Here is a 16052-nt window from a genome sequence, read left to right as displayed (position 1 = left end):
TTTGTCCTTTGATGGACTATGGAAATGATTTTTTAATAGCAGATAGTGGGAGCAGATTGGGTACCAAGGCAAAATTGAATGTAGGGAGCTGGGGATCACTAATTGATTACGTCAGCCCCCAGAAAGGCTGATCAGGGATGGACCCAGGATGACACAGTAGAATCGCCAAACAGTGGGATTACCAAACCCAGTTAATTGCCAACAAACCAAAATAAATTCATGAAATTTATACCCAAACATAAATATATTCATTCCCTGTTTCCAGTCCTTTATGTGTACACTGTAGTATCACTGCTAAAAGCTTATTTTGTTAGCTGTTAGCAGTTATGCAACTCAGCCCCATAGCTTTAAAGAATTTGAAGTGGCCCTTACTTTTGACCTTAAAATGATGGAGGAGTGCTTCCAGAAATGGTGCCTGAGACCAAATCTGGACAAATCGGTAGTCTCTGCTTTCCACCTTGACATTAGAATTGCACAGTGCATTCTATCGAGTTTTGTGGTGAAACTGTGCGTTATGACCCAAAGCTAACATATGTCGGTGTCATTCTTGACCGCACATTGACCTTTCATGATCACTTCAAAAAAGTAGCCTCTAAAGTGAAGTCTCACATCAAATTATTCAAAAGTTAGTGGGAAAAAAGCTGAGGATCAATGGCTCTGTCCTATGAATACTGGCCTTGGCCTTGGCCCTGGGTGTAGTCAGTTGCAGAGTACTGTGCACTAATGTGGACAAGAAATTGCCATAATCAACATGTGGACAGGCAGCTGCACCAGACCATGTGAATCATCATGGGAAGTTTAAAATCAACACCTCTACCGTGAGTTTCTGTATTAGCAAACATCGAACCTCCATCTACCCATCAAGATATAGCTACATCACAAGAATTTAAACATACCAAAGACTACCCTGAACTTCCCTTCTGGCAGGTTATGGATAATGTACCTCAACAACACCTGAAATCACGAAAACCACTGTGGGCCACACACAACCAGCTCATGTCTCTGTGTCTGACGAGGGAATGGCGAAAGTGTCTGAACCTCATCTACCATTCCAAATTAGCACATTATTACTGACCCACCAAGCCATCTTCCTGGTTTTGACCTGACATGCAGATTTTGGAGCACACTGAACTACATCTGAACAAACCCTGGAAGATGCAGCTACTTGATGCACAAGTTGAAAATCAAAGCTCCCCTTTGTGCAACTGCGGTGAGAACATCCAAACCATTGAACCCATCATAACACAGTGTTCCAAATAAGCACTCAGAGGTGAACTGGATGATACCCACAACATCACAGAGGAGGTATTGAAATGGCTTGTGGCAACTGCATCTGTAGAATGTTGCTCTGCAGATGCCATATGTGGGTCCATGTGAGAGACTGCTAATAGCACTGGGTTCTGAAAAGCATAGGAAACTTCAAAGATCATGCCGGATGACTGATGTTGATTGATTGATGTTGCTAGTTAGACTCAAGGGTTAAGTTCAGAAGAAATTACTATGGCCATCTAGTCTGCATAAGGGAAGCCACAGTATTTCTCTAAGTAATTCCTGCATCAAGCCCATTTCTTCTGATTGAGCTTGAGCAAATGTCCCTAAAAGAGAGAGATGTACATTCTACTGATAGCACCTAATGCAAGAGAGGGCTACTTCAAACTCAGTCCTGAGAAAGGACTGGTTGGTTGATGTTTTTGGGCTTGAGCCTGGCCTTTGGATCAGTTGATCATCTGATAGCCTGAGGGGACAGGGAAGGGGCAGGACTTCCTGAAGAGGGAACCTGCTCCATCCGTGAAGAGGAGAGTGACCTGCTGTCATAAATATAAAGGGAAGGGTAAGCCCCTTTGAAATCCCTCCTGGCCAGGGGAAAGCTCCTCTCACCTGTAAAAGGGTTAAGAAGCTAAAGGTAACCTCGCTGGCACCTGACCAAAATGACCAATGAGGAGACAAGATACTTTCAAAAGCTGGGAGGAGGGAGAGAAACAAAGGGTCTGTGTGTCTGTCTATATTCTGTCTTTGCCAGGGATAGACCAGGAATGGAGTCTTAGAACTTTTAGTAAGTAATCTAACTAGGTACGTGTTAGATTATGATTTCTTTAAATGGCTGAGAAAAGAACTGTGCTGAATAGAATAACTATTTCTGTCTGTGTATCTTTTTTGTAACTTAAGGTTTTGCCTAGAGGGGTTCTCTATGTTTTGAATCTAATTACCCTGTAAGGTATCTACCATCCTGATTTTACAGGGGGGATTTCTTTATTTCTATTTACTTCTATTTTTATTAAAAGTCTTCTTGTAAGAAAACTGAATGCTTTTTCATTGTTCTCAGATCCAAGGGTTTGGGTCTGTGGTCACCTATGCAAATTGGTGAGGCTTTTTATCCAACATTTCCCAGGAAAGGGGGGGTGCAAGTGTTGGGAGGATTGTTCATTGGTCTTAAGATCCAAGGGTCTGGGTCTGTAGTCACCTAGGCAAATTGGTGAGGCTTTTTACCAAACCTTGTCCAGGAAGTGGGGTGCAAGGTTTTGGGAAGTATTTTGGGGGGAAAGACGTGTCCAAACAGCTCTTCCCCAGTAACCAGTATTAGTTTGGTGGTGGCAGCGGCCAATCCAAGGACGACGGGTGGAATATTTTGTACCTTGGGGAAGTTTTGACCTAAGCTGGTAAAGATAAGCTTAGGAGGTTTTTCATGCAGGTCCCCACATCTGTACCCTAGAGTTCAGAGTGGGGGAGGAACCTTGACACCTGCTGTGAATTTAAAGAAAATCTATGGACAGAGAGGACCGGGGAAGGACATCTCAACACAAGGCAGATGAAAAAGCCTGGTTGAAGTTACCTGCAGTGAGAGACAGGAACAGAAGCCTTAAGAGGAAGAGGCTTGAGGACATGCCAGTCAGCAGGACCTGGGTTTTGGGAAGGAATTCTTGAGCCCAGCCAGGGGCTGAACAAATTGTAGAGTAGAAGGAAGACTTGTTTTCAGTTGACACTTGAACTACAATGTTCTCTTAATAAACCAGACCCCAAGAAGGCACGTTATTTGACTAGCAAATGACTTCATGCAGTTTTTGAGAAGATCAAGAAGGGGAAAATATGAGAGCAGCAGTGGGAGATACGAGACCGGGTCAAGTTAGCAGCAACCAACTTACCTCCAGAGTGAGCTCTCTCTCTCTCTGTGTGCGCAGAATGGGAGGCTGCATGGACTAGCTCTGCCTGCCCAATACCATGGGTACATACTTGAGCAGTTAGATCAAAGCTAGTTTAGGTATGTCCACACATGCTACAATCAACCCTCCCCATTTCAGTGCAGATGTACCTTAAGAGGAGAAGAGCGAACCCAGTTGAGATCAACCCCATCAGGGTCCTCAGGCGAGCCAACAAAACCTTGCATTCAAAAGGAATCCAATGCTGCTGACAGATCTAAAGAGGATCCGTATGGACACCTGGAGTGAAATCTTGATCTCACTGGAGACAAGGTGAGTTTTGTTATTGACTTCAATGGAGCCAGGATTTCACACCTGGACGTTTATCCATTGCCAAGAGGATATTACTGACCAAGATTAGTGCAGTCTTCACAGTAAAAGAGATCAGGGAAACCTGAGGATTCTATTGGATGCCAGAGTTGTTTTGCCACTGTATTCTCAGTAGTTTTGTCCAAAAAGGGGAGGTCATTTTTATTCTGTACCATCCATTTAAATAGCTGAAATGGAAAACTCTCACATTTCTGCAATTAGTAAACTACTGTAAGTGCACACTGAGTTCGACAATACTTTACCATTAGAAAAGAAAAAGACCCTTGTGCTACTTTGCAGGCTGTAATTGTTTGGGTAAAACAAACATCTCTCTCAAATTTTTGAAGTTTTTGTCCCATCCCTCCCAGACATGATGGACTCTGATTCTCACGACAGCTGTAGCAAAAATGCAGCCTTAAGCATCATTTAATTATAGTGATTCAGACATCCAAGTCAACATCAACTCCTTAAGTGATTCAGGGCATACAGCATATGCCCAACAAAGGAGAATTCAAGTGACCTTAGGATATAACCTTTAGGGTAAATATCCACTGACACATAGGGAATTTGGCATTCATCAACCAATTAACAATAGAAATTGTGTGCTTAATTCTCCATGCACTTCACTGCATATTTACCCCTGCAGACTGAAATGTTCCACTGATGAAATGTAAAGCCAAGACAAAGGTAAATGGAAATGTCTTTAGATAAGCTATTACCAGCAGGAGAGTGAATTTGTGTGTGTATGGGGGTGGGGGTGTGTGAGAGAACCTGGATTTGTGCAGGAAATGGCCCACCTTGATTATCATACACATTGTGAAGAGAGTGGTCACTTTGGATGGGCTATTACCAGCAGGAGAGTGAGTTTGTGGGGGGGTGGGAGGGGGGCGGAGGGTGAGAAAACCTGGATTTGTGCTGGAAATGGCCCAACTTGATGATTACTTTAGATAAGCTATTACCAGCAGGACAGTGGGGTGGGAGGAGGTATTGTTTCATGGTCTCTGTGTGTATATAATGTCTTCTGCAGTTTCCACGGTATGCATCCGATGAAGTGAGCTGTAGCTCACGAAAGCTCATGCTCAAATAAATTGGTTAGTCTCTAAGGTGCCACAAATACTCCTTTTCTTTATATGATTTGTTCATATGGGTCACAGCACTAGGGGAAAAAGTGTCCCTAACAGAGCTATATTCTGTATTTACACTATATTCACAAGACAAAATGTAGTTATACTCTTACATACAAGTGTCTCTGCTAGCAAAACAGTACAGATTTGGTTACATTAGGGTGACCAGATGTCCCTAAATTATCAGGAATGTCCCGATATTAGGGGCTTTGTCTTATATACGCAACTTAACCCCCCATCCCCTGTTAAAAAGAGTTCTGATTTTTTACACTTGCTATCTTGTCACCCTAGGTTATATTCATGAGGTGGACAACATGATTTGTTCTTAAACATTTCTTGTAAACAACTAGAACAAAATAAAATGTGTTTTCATTTGAAAAGTAATGTTTGTCCATGTCAAGGCAATTATAGAAAATGGCTGCTGTAAATCTGAATATGATCTGGTTCTGGATAAATCTGGTTCTGATCAGGAATGCACCACAAAAGTAACATACTAGGGTCTCTAGAAGCACAAATTTTGTCTACTAAACTGTTTAAAAAAAACCATATCAACAACACAGCACTGTGTTTTAATTGTTAATAGTGACAAACTGCTGAGGAGGGCTGGAAAATTTACAACCTGTTATAACTAATGCTACTAACACTTGAACTGTGATCTTTCTCCCCCCTCAAAACAATTAAATGTATCTATAATATATCTGAATTATTAAAAAAGGATGCCAAATGAGCACTGATAGTCTCCTAGTTGCACACAGGGATTTTCTGGAAGCTAAATGAAATGCTGACATATGTCTGTTCTGTAATCTCATGGTTGTTTCCTACTAAAGGAAGAACTGGAATGCAATGTACTAAATTACTAGGGCATAAGGATATGTTGCTTAGGTTTTTAAAAAAGCAGTTGTACTGCTGGCAAAACAGAGCTAGTTCTGTCACAAGCAATTTATTACATCAGTAATTCAACTTTTTTTTTTTTTTAAATAAAGTCTGCCTCTGTGCAGAGCTCAGCGAGCACTGGGCTGGAGACAAACACCTCCAGAGTTTAGTTAGGGTCTGTTTACATCTACAAGATAATTTCATTTTCTTCAAATGGTTAAAGATATCATTCCAGATGGGTCCGCTGACTCTGCAATTTAACATCCTTCTGACCTTAGAGTCTATGAGGCTGTAAACAGCAGGTTTGAGAAATGCAAAGCAAAGTCTGTTCAACTGAAAGCAATCCAAGGGAGGTCAGGAAATTCAGAGTTAACTCAGTGTTTGACTTGCCCTATGGTGACTAGGTTCTAAAAGTCTCTGGAATAAGGAGGGGAGAATCAATTTGCATAAAATAAAAAATCCTCCCTACCGACCCCCATACTCCCTGATCTCTGTCCCACTTCCATCATGACTCTTTGCTTGTTTTAGCACTAAACTTCAGACCAACTTTTTTTTTTTTTTAAACTTTTCTGTAGTGTTGGGATAAATGGTTTTTCACTTCCAGATTCAAGCTGAGACTGGTACCAAAGCCAAAACGCTGTTCTCATGGCACATCTGGCTGAGACCAGGAGCCAGCTTGCTGGAAATCTCATGAGAGAGAATGTTTTCACAGCTCAGAAATGGGATTGTGTTGGAACACCTAATATATATAACGGTTAAGCATAGGCTTAAGCTTTTCTAGATTGTTGTTAATGGGTTTTAATTTAAATGTTTTATTGTTATTAGTGTACTTTTTGGATTTAATTTCTTTTGTTCTATGTCAGTCATAAAAACAAAAGCAAAACAAAAAACAGATGACAAAATAACAAAGCTCCCTAAACTTTTGTGAGGTTTGACACTACTGAGCAGAATGGATCCTCCAGAGACCTTAATCAACCATTTATCATGCAAATATATATTTAGATGAGTTATAAAATCTGTATTATTACCAGACTTCCTTTGATATGCATTCTTAAACTCATTAACACTAATAGGCAATACACAAGAGGTGGGAACAGGCCCCTCCCCCAACACATTATCGAAAAAAGAGAAAACAAAAAGAAATTCACACAATGACAGTGAATTTGACATTCAGATAGTTCATCTGGCAGACATGCAGCCTTTACAATTCACATTACTAAGACGGTCCATGGCATTGTTTTTAAGAGAACAAGTGTAATAATTAGCAATGTGAAGCCTTAGTGACCATGGCTGGAATTTTCAAAAGGGCTCACCTTCCATTTAAGAATCTAAATAAATGGCCAGAAAAGGTCAGCAAAGTAGGTGCATGTTGGGTGCTGAGCTCTTTTGAAAATATGGTCCTAAGTGTCATTATGGGAGCTACTGGGTTCAGAGAACTTTTGCAAATCTGGCCCCAATGGCAGGTATTGAGCACTTTCAAATCTGGCTTTTAATAAAAGCATAGGATACCCAGTTTAAAAAAAGAGAACAAAAAGTATGAGAATTATCAGTGTAAAAATGTGGGAAGGTTTGAAAAAAAAAAGTGAAAGTAAATTATTAAAAATTGCAAGTCAGAGGCGCCCAGAAAACATTATAACAAACTGCACTAAAAATCAGCTTGCTAGAATGTAGGCTAGATGTATGCACATCAACCACAACCAATTTCTCCTCAGTAGCAGCAATACAGACATGCAACTAATGGTAAAAAAGAAAGATAATATAGGGCCCAGTGTTCAAACTTGGACACCCAAGTTAAGGCATCCAAAGAGGCATTGCGATCCCTCTGTGCTACAGCAGCTTAACTCAACTGTTTTTCAGTCATATGGGAACTGCCCCTTGACAAACAAAACAAAACAAAAAAATCCCACTCTTTCAAAATGCACAAAAGGGTTACATTTTCAAAACAACTCTACTTCTAAGCCAGAGCAAATTTTTCTAGATCTAATACAACTTGGACAATTGGGTTGATGGTATAAAGAAATCACAGACAGTATGTTGCAAATGGGAAACTGTATTCATGAAATCTTCATAGCAAAGTCTCTTTTAGCCTCTCATGGGGAAAAAAAAAAAGGAGTTGTGGACACCTGGCAGTATCAATACAGAAATGCAATTATGTTTTCACGTTAAAATTTTATTTAGCCTTAATTGTAACTAATGTACCCCAGCTCTGAGTGAGGAACATCCAATTGTGCCTAGAGGAAATTAGAACATACTTTGTAAAAGTAATGCTCTTTTGAAACAGCATTTTAAAGAATCCCTCGATAGCTTTCTTTTTTCTTTTAACAAAATCGAGACTGAGCCAATTAAATTAATTTGGGAGGGTAGCTAAATAGATTCTAACCAGGTAATATTTTTATCTTGTCCAGGTTACACCATCTGCGCCTTCCCCTTAGTCATTTTCTTTCTCTTCTAACTGCAAAAGGTTTCAATTTTAGTTAAAAATGTGTTGATGATGGGGGGGATGCTTTTATGATTTTTCTAAAAAGTTTTCTCCAAACCTCAGCAGTAAATGAATGTGCAATCAACATATTTTTTCCAATCTCAGGTAGAATTTCTACTGCGTGCTAACTTGTTTCATATTCTCCATATTCTTGTCCTCCTCCCTCCCCACAAAAGTCAATAATTAAAGTGAGATGAAAGGCAATTAATCAAAATTAGTCATTTCCTACTGAGAGGAATAATCCTGCTAAAATCCTGTAAACTAATTGACAATAGCCAAGAGGTTAACGAAGAGTTGGTTCCAATTCCATTTTCCTTTTTTTCTTCACTGAGTTTATGACCACGGCACAAGTAACCAGATTCCCTAGGCCACAACACATTTAATACAGCAATGTGCCCAGCCAACACTCAACAGTATACTGACATCAGAGAATCATAGTGTCTGAGTCTCCACTTCCTTGTACCTTGTGTAGTCATCTAGATCCACACCAAGTGGCTTTACAATGTTACCATATAAGAAAGGTAGCATTTTCCACCCAGTTTACATTCTCTCTGTAAAGGTGCAAATGAGCTATAAAGAATCAGACTTTTGGAGAGAAATTCACGGTATTGCTACTGCCACTTTATACTGCCCACAGGTGGCATAATTAACTCTCTACCCCTTTCAAAGGTGCTCCCCCACTGCAGGGGGTGTGCCAGAGGAGCATCATGGTGGGAAATGAGGCTGGGGCAGCTATTTCCTAGTGGTGCAACCCTAGGTAGTACATTGGCCTCCATATGGGCACAGGCATGAACAGTGCCTGGAACAGAAAGAGGGAAAAGGCCTGTTAAGGATATCCAGTCCAATTCCCTGCTAATGCAGAATTGTTTCCTACAGCATATTTAACAGTGTTTTGTCCCATTTTCTTTTCTTCAAATTTCCAAAATCTGGGGATTCACGCAGTCCCATTGGGAGACAAAGCCATAGATGCATATAGCTCATTGATTGCCCCCTTTCTTAATTTCATCTTTTTCTCCTTGCTATACACTTATGTACAACCGTAAAGCATCCCTGGCCCTCTTTGACATTATACCATTCAGATAGGTGTGTGGTGTGCACTTATTTCCCATTAGCCAGGCTACATATACATAATCCCTTCAACTCTTCCTCCTCCTCACAAGCCAATCACTCCAGCCTCCTGATCATCTTCATTGCTCTTCTCTGAGTCACTTCCTAGCATTTATTTATTAAGTAAAGCTCAGCTCATAACACAGAGGAGCTGATTAAAACTTGGTTCATTGATTTTCAGGATTCAGCACCAGACAGTGGCAGTAGCTCCCCTGAAAATTCTCTAGCACAACTCTTTCCTCCCACTGTGGCTACTATTGTACGGGGCAGGTACAAATTGCTGGAGGATTCTCTGCTCCTTGAAGTCTTAAAACCACGATTTGAGGACTTCAATAGCTTAGACACAGGTGAGGTTTTTCGCAGGAGTGGGTGGGTGAGATTCTGTGGCCTGCGTTGTGCAGGAGGTCAGACTAGATGATCATAATGGTCGCTTCTGACCTTAGTATCTATGAATCTATGAAACTGATAAACTAAACAGTAATAAGTTACCACGACCAGATAGTATTCACCCAAGAGTTCTGAAGGAACTCAAATGTGAAACTGCAGAACTACTAACTGTACTCTGTAATCCACTATTTAAATCAGCTTCTGTACCATATGACTGGAGGATAGCTAATCTGATGCCAATTTTTAAAAAGGTCTCCATAGGTGATCCCGGCATTTACAGGCCAGTAAGCCTGACTTCAGTACTGGGCAAACTGGTTGAAATTATAATAAAGAACAAAATTGTAAGACACATACATGAACATAATTTGTTGGGGAAGAGTCAACATAGTTTTTGTAAAGGGAAATCATGCCTCACCAATCTACTAGAATTCTTCGAGGGGGTCAACAAGCATGTGGACAAGGGGATCCAGTGGATATAGGGTACTCAGATTTGCAGAAAGCCTTTGATAATGTCCCTCACCAAAGGCTCTTAAGCAAAATAAGATGTCATGGGATAAGAGGGAAGGTCTTCTCATGGATTGGTAACTGGTTAAAAGATAGGAAACAAGGGTAGTAATAAATGATCAGTTTTCAGAATGGAGAGAGGTAAATAGTGGTGTCCCCCAGGGGTCTGTACTGGGCCCAGTCCTATTCAACATATTCATAAATGATCTGGAAAAAGGGACAAACAGTGAGGCGGTAAAATTTGCAGATGATACAAAACTACTCAAGACAGTTAAGTCCCAGACAGACTGCAAAGAGCTACAAAAGAATCTCTCAAAACTGGGTGACTGGGGAACAAAATTGCAGATGAAATTCAATGTTGATAAATGCAAAGTAATGCACATGGGAAAACATAATCCCAACTACACATATAAAATGATGGGAGCTAAATTAGCTGTTACTACTCAAGAAAGAGATCTTGGAGTCATTGTGGATAGTTCTCTGAAAACATCCACTCAATGTACAGCGGCACTCAAAAAAGTGAACAGAATGTTGGGAATAATTAAGAAAGGGATAGATAATAAGATAGAAAATATCATGTTGCCTCTATATAAATCCATGGTACGCCCACATCTCGAATACTGTGGGCTGATGTGGTCATCCCATCTCAAAAAAGATGTATTGGAATTGGAAAAAGTTCAGAAAAGGGCAACAAAAATGATTAGGGGTATGGAACGGCTTCCATATGAGAAGAGACTAGTAAGAGTGGGACTTTTCAGCTTTGAAGAGACAACTAAGGGGGGATATGATTGAGGTCTATAAAATCATGACTGGTGTGAAGAAAGTAAATAAGGAAGCGTTATTTACTCCTTCTCATAACACAAGAACTAAGGGCCACCAAATGAAAATTAATAGGCAGCAGGTTTAAAACAAACAAAAGGAAGTATTTCTTCACATAATGCACAGTCAACCTATGGAACTCTTTGCCAGAGGATGTTGTGAAGGCCAAGATTATAACATGGTTCAAAAAAGAACTAGTTATATTCATGAAGGATAGGTCCATCAATGGCTATTAGCCAGAATGGGCAGGGATGGTGTCCCTAGCGTGTTTGCCAGAAGCTGCGAATGGGCGACAGGGGAAGGATCACTTGATGATTACCTGTTCTGTTTATTCCCTCTGGGGCACCTGGCATTGGCCACTGTCGGAAGACAGGTTACTGGGTTAGATGGACCTTTGGTCTGACCCAGTATGGCCGTTCTTATGTACTAATCAGCTGCATGAAGGTTCTCAATTCCCACCTGTACGCTCTGTGGTGAATGCAGGAATGCAGTAAGGTTAATACAGATTGCTGAAGTGGCTAGTTTGCTGCGCATGCCAGCTTTCTTTGCCAGCTGTAAAGGCTGTTTATGCCTTATTCTTGATGCTCAAGACATTTCTAGGAGAATAGGACTTATTTTGTCGTAAAGTTACTTGGATAGGAAATAAAGTACACGGTGGGCTGGGGGGCAGACTTTAAGGAGATCTTTACCTCTTCTACAGCAGAACACGAAGAGGACTGGATCATAGCCTCGAAGGCGGCCACTTTTTAGACCCCCCCCCCTTTCTGTCATTGAAATGTTACCACAATGACCCCCTCCTTCTGTATCAAGGAGAAAGGTGGGTCTGCTGCATAAGGCCAAACACAGACACATCAAGGAATATGAACTATAAAATGCTTTTCTCTTCAAACTGATACTTATGCCTCTGGGATTAAAGTTGTTAAGAAGATAAAATGTACATGGAATAAAAGAATGGCCCCACAGTTAGTTCTATGCCTTTGGCTCCAGCTCATTCTTGTTATGTCCAGCACTCATTAAGACTCTAGATCTGACATGTGGGCTTTTCACCATTCTTCCTCTCTCAAAAAGAGTTTAAATTCAAAATAACTAAAAAAGGCAAAAAAAGTATAATTAAAAGACAAGCTTAGAAAGGAAATTGTGCCTTATTAAACACTTTTTTGTTGATACAATTTATTTATCACAAAAGCCCCACTCTTGTACTGGGATGTATGTTTTTGCTAGATGATATTTGAATCTCTGGAGCAGCAGAGGGACCATGTTGCTCTTTTGATCCATAATTCTATATGAAATATTATGCCAAATATACTTTGCTAAAGTGTTTGACTCTTTAAAGCATTTCTTGCCCATACAAAAGTGGCATACACGTCTTTCAGGTACCTTTTAAGACTAAAAGCTACAGGAAGCTCATTAATGGATAGATCCAACAGAGTTTAGGTTCCTGATCCCAGGAGGCTGCTTCCACTAAGTAATAATTTCCAAGACAAGTTTTTAATGTTAAATTCTTCAAAGAAAGAAGATGGCAATAATTAATGAAATCACTTTAAAATGAAAAAACCTCAAAACGTTTTCCTTCATTACAGAACCACATTAGTGACTACAAAATTAAGGCTGCAGGAGCCTGTCCATTCCAACCTATGTTTTTCCGACCCTTTATAGATCTTGAATAAAGACTTCTTCAGGGCTGATCCTATTTTAAAGCTTAATCTCAACCTGAGGGAGTTTTTTCTTCTTTTATAGTTTTGTAACACCCTGCTTAAACTAACAGAAATTAGAGGGCATGGATGGGAAGAGAATACATATACTAGAAGCAGAGACTGCCTATGTATTGGGGCTTCTTTATATCCTCTTTCTTTTGATGTTTCTACTGTTCCAAGAATGTTTTCCAGGTAGGGAACATTCACCTAGCATTTTCTGAACTGATCACACTCTTAGCCTCCAAGCCTGCAAACATTTCAGGGTTCAGCGAGTAACCTACATATAAGAATAGTCCCAGAGATTATATATTTTGGTAAATATTCAGATTGGTAATTTTAGACTAACAAAATATTGTTCGAATTCTTTTATAAGAGTGCAAAGTATATCTCCTGGAATGTTTATTACAGACAGGCAGCAGCTACTTCGTAGTTAAGCTTGAAGGTAAAGACAGAGGCTAAAAATTCCCATTGTAAGTCAATAACCTTTCACCAAAAGAAACTGATCTCCCTGGAGCAAGCTCCTGGCTAAGTGGCAAGGCACTCTGGCAGGTTGGGCCTGTAGACTATAAGGTGCAGTGCCCAGACAAATAAAAACAAAGACATATTGCAAAAACCCTGGAGGGCTCAGCAGGGTGTTTTCATTCCCTCAGAGGATGGTGCGGAGGATTTAGGACCCAGATTCCTGAACCTGTGAGTGTTGAGAATGTAGCTCTAGGGCTGCAGCTAACTATGGCACAGTGAGGGAAAATGGATAAACTCCGGAAGGTATTTAAGGACATATTCTCATTGCTACAAGGGTGGACTTCCCTTATAGTAAGAGGAGCCAAGCTGGCACAGAAATCCTACTGAATATCATAAGGGGTAAAGAAGGTACTGATTCAGGAAGTTGAATTAATGTTGAGACTGGGGGTAATCAAGGAATTGTTTAGTCCTGCTCCTGAAACTCTAGGGAGGCATCTGTTTCTGTGTGGACTTCAGACAGGTAAATGCCATTTCCTGCTTTGATGTCTTCCCTATGCTGCGGGTGAATGATTTACTAGAGTGTCTTAGCCAGACCCCATATATTACTATTTTAGATCTGACCAAATTCCTCTTAGATCTGGCAGATTCCTCTTTCCTCCTCACTCTCAGGAAAACACAACTTTTGCTATCTCAATAGGCTTGTTCCACTTTGTCCACTTTCCACCATGACTTTGGGTTACATGGGGCCCAGCCATCTTCCAGAAGTTGATAGAGCAGGTATTACGATCTCACCATTGTTATGCAGTGGCATTTCTAGATGATGTTGTGGTCTACCGCCAAGAGTGGCTTATTCACCTCTAAAATCTGGCTGCAATACTGCAGTCCTCCATGAGGTCAATCTCACAGTAAATCCCGAAAAAGTGCCAGGTGGGCAAGCAAGAAACCAAGGTAAAGACAATGGGTAGTACTCCCATCCCAAAGACTAAAAACAGTGGTGTGGTCCTTTTTAGTCGTAGCCAGCTACTAAGATGATTTTTTCTGAAACTTCACTGTAGTGCCCCTCACAGATCTTGCCAAGACATCAATCTTTCGGCAGGTCACCAATGTGACTGGGCCTTCCAGGGAAAAAGTAAACCGTTTTCGCTCGGATTTCTGAATGTCACATCTCTTCCTAGGGTTGAGTTTGTGTGTACTCTGGTTTCTGACAATTGTTCTCAATTTTCCTCCTCTCTCTCCTAACTCCAAAATGCCTTGTTTTAGAAACATGCACTTAGTCCTCCAGGGTCTTAGAAATCAGAATATTATTACTATTAAAAGCCTTTGGGCCAGCTCCTCGGAGAAGCATGGAGGAAAGGGGGTTGTGATCCATGTCTGGTTGGCCATCGTTGCTGGCATAATTTAGAACTGAAGTATGGTTGGAGAAACTAGCCTCTGGATGGCCTCAAGATTAGGGTTGCAGAAAGGTGGCTCTGAGACACCTATTCTCTACATGGTCCGTGACCTGATCTTTTATCATGTCATAGCATGGTTATATGGTGTCTAAAGAGACCTTTCACTTCACTCAGTGCTTATCATGCATCCTGGGAAAAACAAATGAAAGAAGCTGGATGAATAAAAAAAGAAGGTTTTAGTAGTTTAAATAATCTGGCTCTTCTCTAATTTTCAACCTCCCATAGTCTCCCTCTGAACAGACCCCCAAGGAGAGCCCTTCAGAGGTTGGAGATCCATGGAGGGCCAGGAGGTGGATGGGGAGAAGCATAAAAGCCAGTGAAAAGCTAATGCAGCTTGAGGCTATGTTAACTGTTTCCCAACCGGCTCTGTTTTGGGTGAACCATCATTGAGGGCAGGTGAGGCCCAGAACTTGTGGTTGCTAGGGGAAACCCTAGCAATTAATGGACCTGAGCTGTCAGCGAGCCCATAGGGGCAGACGGCTGCAGAGCCAATGTAGAGACACAGGGGTTTTGTGCGGATTTACAGAATTCTGTGCACAGCACTGCTTCCTAATCCACAGAGGTAGGGCAAACTGACAGAATAACTTGGGGAAAACTTCATGAGGTTTCCTTCCGCAGGGCCCTCTTGTGGTTTCTTTTGAAGTTGTGGGGTGACCAGGTGCACAAGTACGAATTCGGTTGATGGTTAAAGGTTGTGTATATCATTCAGGCACTAAGATATAAAATCTGTCTGCCCATTGCTGATATGAAGTCAGGAGTTACCAATCACATTACCATTCCTTGTGGTCATGTTACCAATTTCAGTTTGTTTTTCTAGTGTGTGTAATAGCTGTGATGTGCTGCTGAACAGAATTCTGCAAGGATATTTATTACCTATTGTTTTAGAAAAGCCAAGCTATTTTTCTTATGCAAACTTTAGAAATCGCTCACTTTCCCCCACAAACACACCAATCTCTTTTCATTGTTTGTCCCCTAGCTTGCTATGACTGGCCACTGGCCAGCACCTTTTTCTTTTCTTAACACGAATGACAGTTTGCCTTTGAAGCAGATGCCAAAGCTGCTGTTTGGCTGATCAGCAGGGAGCTCTCCTGCATGACACTCCCTCTCCTCTCCTACCTCCTTTCCAAGAAACATGCAGTCACTGCACCAGCAGAGACGAAAGAGCCCTGAGCATGTTCACAAATCCTAAGACTGAAAAGCTTCGTTAACTGACAGAGTAAAATATACAAAAAAGCCCATGTATATGTAATATGGATGACACAACATATGCACATCCAAGGTGGTGTGTTTCAGTTTCTAATATTGTAGAACAGACTGAAATTAGTGAACTGGGCCTGAAGTCCAAGACCTCTTTTAGAAAACACCATTGTATCTTTGATGTCCATAAAAGGTCAGGCTGTCAGCAGCAGCCTCCTAACACCATGCTTGAGTATCCACTCAGTATTGACTCAGAAAGAAGAGTGTCACCTATTGATTCGTCACCATAACTTCCTAGATTGCCTTGTTTTTCCCCTCAGAAGACTCCCATCCAAATACTGAATAGGCCTGACTCTGCTTAGCTTATGAGATCTGATTTGTTCACAGCTCATGCTGGTATAGTTGCAAAAAATAAGAGCAAAGTTCATCCCTCACCCCATGCAAAGCCTACA

General features: G+C 41.0%; 1 protein-coding gene across 1 annotated transcript in view; it reads right to left on the bottom strand.

Annotated features, from left to right (window-relative positions):
• Positions 1-16052, bottom strand: part of ADAM12 (ADAM metallopeptidase domain 12) — a 352228-nt gene that overhangs the window by 58201 nt on the left and 277975 nt on the right. The gene's annotated exons all lie outside the window — the stretch shown is intronic.

The sequence above is a fragment of the Eretmochelys imbricata genome, chromosome 7, assembly GCF_965152235.1.
Source record: "Eretmochelys imbricata isolate rEreImb1 chromosome 7, rEreImb1.hap1, whole genome shotgun sequence".
Lineage (NCBI taxonomy): Eukaryota > Metazoa > Chordata > Testudines > Cheloniidae > Eretmochelys > Eretmochelys imbricata.
Note: the sequence above shows the minus strand (reverse complement) of the source record. Positions and strands in the feature narration are given on the sequence as shown.